Source organism: Microtus pennsylvanicus, chromosome 2 (genome assembly GCF_037038515.1).
Source record: "Microtus pennsylvanicus isolate mMicPen1 chromosome 2, mMicPen1.hap1, whole genome shotgun sequence".
In the NCBI taxonomy this organism is placed as follows: domain Eukaryota; kingdom Metazoa; phylum Chordata; class Mammalia; order Rodentia; family Cricetidae; genus Microtus; species Microtus pennsylvanicus.
Genome location: NC_134580.1, coordinates 16,424,105 through 16,431,048, shown reverse-complemented (window position 1 = coordinate 16,431,048; position 6,944 = coordinate 16,424,105).

Here is a 6,944-nt window from a genome sequence, read left to right as displayed (position 1 = left end):
TGATGTCCAGACCTGTAAAGTGGTATCTGGTGGTGGCAAGGACAGGTTAGAGTCATTGGCACTAGAGCTGCTTAAGAAAGTGACCATCTGCCAGCAACACACATTCCTGGCTACGGAGCAGACATCAAAGCCACTGGCAAAGGCTTGGGGACACAGGGGTGATGGTTCTACACAGTCAACCAGATTGCCCATTTTCATGAAGATCTTTAAGTAAACTAGGCTGTCAGGCCCCTAAATCCCAGGAATCCACCTTCGTATACCTTTCTGGATCTGAGACAATTAGCAGTGTCCTTCTGAGGCTTTGGACAAGAGAAAATAAGAATAAAATAGTTAAAATAGGAAGATAGTTAAGTGCACTAGCTGCCTGACTTTGGTACCCGAGTTTGCACAGAAGATCTGTACTATAAACAACACTGGGAAACTCTGAAATGGCTATTTGTCTTTTCTCTTGTCCAAAGACTCAGAAGGAACCTTCTAGAAACTCTTGAACATAAAACCTACCATGATACCTAAAGTTATCAACTTGACACTATCTTTAATCATTTGGGAAGAGAATCTCAATGAGGAACTGGCTAGATCAGTTTGGGCATGTCTGTAGAGTATTGTCTCGACTATGGTCAGTGTCTTAGTCACTGTTCCATTGCTTTGAAGAGACATCATGACCAAGGCAATGTTATTATAGAAGGAAATAGTTCCCCAAGGGCTTGCTTACAGCTCCAGAGGGTTATTCTATTACGATCATGGCTGTGAGTTTGGAGGCAGGCAGACAGGCACGGTGCTGGAGGAGTGTTACATCCTGAACTACAGGCAGCATGCAGAGAGAGACACTCAGCCTGGCACAGGCTTTTGTAAACCCAATGCCTACCCCTCGTGACACCTCCTCTAACAAGGCTGTGCCTCCTAATTCTTCTCCAACAATGCCACTAACTGGGGACCTGATATTCGAATATATGAACCTATGGGGCCATTGTCATTCAAACTACCACAATAATAAAATGGGAAGAGGCAGTCCACTCCGGGTGATACCACTCCCTAGGCAGGGGATTCTGGACTGTGAAAATGTAGAGCAAACTAAGTACAAGTAACCACACATCCTTCATTCTCGTTGCTCTTAACGGAGGATGTGACCTGAATAACTACCACAAGATCCTGCCTTGACTTCCCCCAATAACAAGCAGCAACCCGAGACTGTGACCTGGGGTTCAGACCAATCACTCTCCACCCCAACACCTCATCCACCCGACTATTTCAGAACCACTAGAGTGTGTACGCTAGTGGCTTTCTTTGGTCCTTTCAGGTTTTGCGGAGGTTCTTTGCATTTGTCTCTGTAGATTCTAGAGTCAGATTGTCCCTGCATCTCAGTTTCCTCTGACACTGGGATGGCCTGATGCCTTCTGAGATGCTTACTTGGTGGAGCTAAAACTAAAAGACCTCCTAGGTGGCATTATAACATCAGCTTTCAGACCTGACTCCCTTTGGGGAGGAAGAGCAGAATGCAGGCTTCTTTTAGCTCTCCTGATGTACCTCAAGCACAGAGTGTTACACACACTACATTCCTACAGAAGTCATAGTACAGCCTTCTTCATCAGTCAGAGAGGGGCGCATCAGCCCAGAGCCTTCTCCCTTGAGCCTCTGGAAGCTGTCACCCTCCTAGCAAAACTCCAATATGCTAAGCGACTCTGTTCTGACTCTGGAGTGTGCCCATGAGTGTGTCTAGTCAGGACCCGGGGAAGCCAGTAGCACATTGCTGAGGATTCCTGGGTGTTTGGGGTTGTGCATAAGCATGCCCTATATTTGAACCTCAGTTTCTTTGTCTGTCCTCTCCACATGAATATTTATGGCCCAGCAGCAAAGCCAGCACGCCAGCCACCATTCACCGGACTCATCAACAAGGCCTTTGTGGAACTTGACCTAGGAATAGTGCGTGGGGGTGGTGGAGAATGAATGCATGTGGCTTTGTGAACACGGGGCAGTGACAGACGGCATTAAATGGGTTTTTATTCTTTCACTGCCGTAACACCCAGAACCTTAGGACAGCAGTGCCATGGTGAAATTGTTGAGGAATAAAATGCACACCAAGCCACAGAACTCCAGGCCACATTACCGAAAGACCCTGAACCTTGTTGCAAGTTAGTTCCTGGTCTATGTGACTGGAGACCCACCAGAAATTCCTGCCTGCCCAGGGGGCTCCTCTGCTCATTCAGTTAGGTATCAGCTCCCCCTGGTCATCAGCTCTGGGGCTGGGGAAAGCTTTACCTCAGAGCACTGTCCAGCCCCAACAGGCCTGTGGCCAAGCTCCTATGTGTTCAATGTCAGGGCAGACACCAGTGTAGTCAATTTATGAAGAGACACACAGCAACCAGTTGCTCACGGCTCTACAAAGCTTTTAGTAGATCAGCAAATAGCCCTTTAGGCTAGTTGTGTCTTAACGTGTGTGAGCCACAGGCCCACTAGGCCACTATCTCACCAGGTCTTGAGTGCCTAGACAGTGACTCTGAACACTTGGGACTGAATATCTTCTCCTGGGGAGAGGCCTAAGATCTGACATAGGAGCCTGTCAGTGAGGGAAAGTCATCCCTGTGCCACCTCCCAAGAACTGTTGACTTGGCTAAAGGTCTGGACTAGCGTGCCATAATCCATAGAGAAATGAGATACTAAGGATAGCAGTCCATCCCTCCCCCACCCCCAGCATTGGGATGACCCAAAATGTGACATCAAGCAAGACAGACACCAAGGGAAAAGCTGTAGTTTAGCATGAAAACAAACCAACTTGATCTAATTAACAATTCAGGGCATTCCCAGCTAGGTTAGACCCTTGGCTGTCTGTATACTCAGCAAAGCAGGCAGGAAATTGACACACAGAACCCCCATTTCCCAGCCCCTAGACCTCACCTCTAGTGGTGATTAAACTAAGATCTAGCATTGTGTCAGTTGTCCTCAGTGGTGACCCAGATGAGCCCAAGGTCACCACAAAGATGCTTAAATGTGGAAGAGGGACAGTAAAGAGCCAGAGCCAGAAGCACACACTGTGAGAAAGTCAGTCAGGGTGGCCGTGAAGATGGCAGGAGGATCTGGATCCATGCACACTTGAGGCTGTATGGCGTGGATCTGTTCCTTGGTAGCTTCAAGGACAGAAAGATGCAGGATTAGTGACAAGTGGCTTTAGCCAATGCAGACTCAGTTCAGACTTCTGACCTCCCCCCCGCCCCCCGCAGTGGTAAAAACATAAATCTGTGCTGTCTCATTTGTGGTGATTTGCTCTGTTGGCAAAGGGGACAGGTGTAACCTGTCTCTTTGTTTAGCTATGAGAAAGAAGCCCGAGCTTTACAGAAAACACATAAGACATGAGCAATCAAAACCACAGTCTCCGCTGCTCTTTTATACCCATTTGTATATGATTCAGAAAAGCCCAAAGGTAAAATGTGTGAATGTTATTAGGGAAATTGAGTTTCTTTTTCAGGGCTCTTAGACTCATTAATAAAAGAATTGAGAAATTAACTCAGAAGGAAGCTAGAAGATAGTTTTATCAGCGTTTAAGAGAAAAATGTAGTACAGGGTAGGGGAAATCTCAGTCACCACCAAGAAGAGATAGGGGAAAAGTCATTCCCTTTAAGTTAGGCATGGGATAGAAATGGACAGCTTATGAAGAAAGGAACACACACGTCCAGGAATGGAAGCCGGATGGTGGTGGTACAAACCTTTAATCTCAGCATTTGGGAGGAGAAGTCAGGCAGATTTCAGTGGGTTCGAGGCCAGCCTGGTCTACAAAGTGAGTTTCAAGATAGCCAGGACTGTTACACAGAGAAGCCCAGTCTCAAAGAACAAAACAGAAAGCTCGCTAGGAAGTGGCTGGTAAGCTGAGGAAAGAGTCCAAAGAGTCTGGCCCCTTGGCGTATGGTCATTTAAGTGCCCCACTCTTGTTTGTATTTGGCATGATTTTGTTTTGAGCTTTGTTCGTTAGATGATGCCAGGGTACCAAAAGGACTTCCAGTCTTCCCTGCCAATTGACTTCTTCCACGTGTCAATTCTGATGTAGCTTTTTACATTTCCTACTCTCTTTTTGTATAAATATAAAATCCATAATAAAGTCCAACAATGGAAGTTGATCTGGAAGGAGGCAGAAACCTGTGCATCTACCTAAAGATTTATCAACTTTTTAAGCTTTTTAAACTTCTAACTTTTTAAAAAAGAGTGAGTGGAAGGGTGGAGAGATGACTCAGCAGCTGAGGGCACTCGCTTCTCCTGCAGAGGCCCCATGTTCGGTCCCCAGGACCCACACGACAGTTTAAAGCCCCCCAGCACCCCAGCTCCAAGGATCCAGTATCCTCTCTGGACTCCACAGGCACCCACTTATATGCGCATACCCACACAGAGACACACACGTAATACACAATTAAAAATAAAGTTCATCTTTTCTTAAAATTCTTAGTTTTGTTGGTATTTTCTATACTTTCACTTCTCTCTCTGACTTGTTTCTGTTCTGTGTTTCTCATGCCTTCCTCTTTCCCCCTCCTCCCTTTCTTCCCTCTCCCCTCCAGGCTACTCCTCCTTCTTCCTCTTCTCAAAGCACTGATTATGAAGGTCTGGGAGGTGTTTTTTTTTTCCCGGGCAGATGTTTACCACTATTAGTCTATTATTTCGGCAGTGTCCCACAATTTTTGGTAAGCTGCATATTATTTTCACTCCACGGCAGGTATTTTTTTAAAGATTTGTTTATTTTTATTTCGCATATGAGTATTGTGCCTGCATGTATTTAAGTGCACTGTGTATGTGCCTGGCACCTAAGGAAGCCAGAAGATGTCACCAGGTCGCCTGGAACTGGAGTTATTGATGGTTGTGAACTTCTGTGTGGGTTCTGGGAACTGAGCTCAGGTCTTCTGCAAAAGCATCAAGTGCCTTAAGCATGGAGGCATCTCTCCAACCCCTGCAGATACTTTAAGATTCCCTTCAAACATCTTTGGCCCAGTGATTGTTTGAGAGAAGGTGACTTAGTTTCTATGTATTTATGAATGTTTTCAACTCTCTTGCTATGAATTTCCAGAGTAGAGAAATAATTGACATGATTTCAATTGCCTTAAACTTGTAAAGATATGCAGCCTAGCCTGTAATCAACCTCAGTGAACGTTCCATGTGTTCATAGAGAGAAAATGTGTTTGCTGCTGTTGGGTAGACAATTCCAGATGTGTCTCCTAGGCAGATAATTCCACATGTGTATGACGTATGATCAGTTCTGTATGTTGGGTCCATTTAGTCCCCAATGCTTCTAGACCCTGCTGCCTATGGGTTTCCTATCTAGATGTTCCATCTGTAATTGGAAGTGGAGAGCTGAAGACCCTGACACCCATGTGTTGATGTCAATTTCTCCTTTCAAGTTCCCTGTCAATATCTGCTTTATGAATCCAAGTGGTTGGATGTTGAGTGTATATTCATTAACAGTTGTGCTGGCATCTTCCTGATGATCCCTTATTACGGTGAGAATTTCCTTTGCCATTAGAATTGGTTTTGAGGTGAAGGCTCCTTAGTCTGACAACAGGAAAGCTACATCTGCCTTCTTGAAGCTGATCTATCGTTTTCCTTCTTGTTACATTTAGACTGCATATGTCCTTGAGCCTGGAGAGGCCTTTTTATAGACAGTATACAGTTGGCTTTTGTTTCTGATTTCCGACTCATCTACTCTATCTTTTCACCGGGGAGCTGGATCCATTCATGAGAACCTCCTGATAAGGAGAGATTTTTCCTCTGGGATCTGTTTGCCCTGTAGTTCTTTGTTCCTTTTCTTCTCTCTTCTCTTCTTTTGTGTTTCTTTGTTGTTTTGAATGAGCAGAGCTTTTTTTCCCTTCCTTTTCTCTGCTTTTAAATACTTAGGTTTTAATTGAACAAACTATTTGATTAGATAGAATCTTCCTTAACAAAGCAGGACAACCTGTTAATCTCAAGTCATAAGTGAATTGTGTCTGCACAGATTTTTTTTTTTTTTTGCCATGTAGAGATAGGATATTCACAGTTCCCTTTCAAGGGCATTTTGGTCTGTGATTACTCTGCTTACAGCAAATCCCTAAACAAATGGAGAAAGTGGAGTCTAGTGACTCAGGTCCCAACTTAATTCAAATTCTGCCTGGAATATAAAGCAAATTAAAAGCCAGCCTATACAACTTGGTGAGATCTCTGTCTTGAAATTAAAATAAAGAAAAAGAAATCAAAAGAGGCCCGAGAGTGTAGCCCTATGGCAAAGCTCAACCTGTATGCCCAGCCACAGGCTTAGCCTTAAATGCTTCAGACTCAATCAATCAATCCCATGCAGCAAGAGGGTCATCCATGAGCATGTAGAATGAACATCGCTCAGTTTCCAGATCACAATAAAGGTATTTATAGTTTTAATGCAATCTCAACAATTATCTCAGTGGCATTTTCTGCAGAAATTCACAGCTGAGTTTTAAGGCTTGTGTGGGATGCAAGGCAATCTTGTGAGCCAAAACAACTGTTGAGAAAGGAGAACAAAGCGCCAGGATTCACAGGAACTGGTCTCGAGACTCCAGCAGCTGGGAGATGCTGGCATAAAGAGAAATGCACAGGTCAGGAGACCTGAATACACAGCAGAAGGCGGGCACACATCCATGAACTTACTGTAGCTGTGTTTTCTGCACAAGATGGGGCCCCCATGAACCTGGCATCAAGCAGAGAACAGGGACCCTCCCTCAGGGTTTACTGCTAGGTAAAGGCTGCTAGGCGATGGGGAGTCATTTTTTCCAGCTATGTAGCCACTTATAAGTTGCTCATGCTCCAGGAAATGATTTCCCATCCATGCATATGCAAGCAACTATAATTAAACTCAGTGGGTCACACACAAGAAGACCTGAAAATGGGAGATGGGAAGTGGAAGGGTTTCAGTGGGAAGGGAGGAGGATAAGGAAAGTGAGTGGGGGAGAAAAACGAGAAAAATTCAT